This window comes from Triticum dicoccoides, chromosome 7B (genome assembly GCF_002162155.2).
Source record: "Triticum dicoccoides isolate Atlit2015 ecotype Zavitan chromosome 7B, WEW_v2.0, whole genome shotgun sequence".
NCBI classification, from domain to species: Eukaryota; Viridiplantae; Streptophyta; class Magnoliopsida; order Poales; family Poaceae; genus Triticum; species Triticum dicoccoides.
The window spans coordinates 546,058,012-546,058,785 of record NC_041393.1 but is presented as its reverse complement, the minus strand read 5'-3'; positions in this window follow the sequence as shown (position 1 = coordinate 546,058,785).

The following is a 774-nucleotide window of genomic DNA, read 5'->3' as shown; positions in this document are numbered from 1 at the left end:
GTGAATCCAAACCATTTTCATTATGTTGTATTCCCTCCATTCCTTTTTAGTCCGTATATAGGATTCGGTCAAAGTCAAACTTTTTAATTTTGACTAAGTTTAGAGAAAAAATATTGAGATTTACAATATGAAATCAATATTGTTGGATGCAACATGAAATTAATTTTCATACTATATAGTTTTAGTATTGTAGATGTTGATATTTTTTCCTACAAAGTTGGTCAAACTTTAGAAAGTTTAACTTTGATCAAATCTTATATGCAGACTAAAAAAACAGAAACACTATTGCATCTTGCCCACACGCGTGGATCCGCGTCCGTTTGTGGGTGCATGAATCTTGGCATGTTTGTGGTGTCACGTAGGACTGGACTGATGTGTGGGCATTCACCCGGTCGCCCACACGTCCGTTTCACCACACGGAGGGGCCGGTGTGTGTGCGTTTAGCAGTTCGTCCACACGTCAGTTTTCACTCACGCACAAGGGCTGATGTGTGGGCATTTGCCATCTCGCCCACACGCCCGTCTCCTCTCCCACACCCAAGCTGCTAGTTGCCATATGTTTTGCAGTGTACATGGCAACTGCCCTAGTGTGCTTGTAAGAAGATGGCAACTTTTTTTTACCCGAACATGTCAGTTGCCATGTGTTTTGCAGGGTACGCGGCAACTGCCTAGTGTGCACGTAAGCAGATGGCAACTCTCTTTTATCCGATTTGCCATGTGTTTTTGCATGATACATGGCAACTGCCCTAGCGTGCATGTAAGCAGATGACAACTC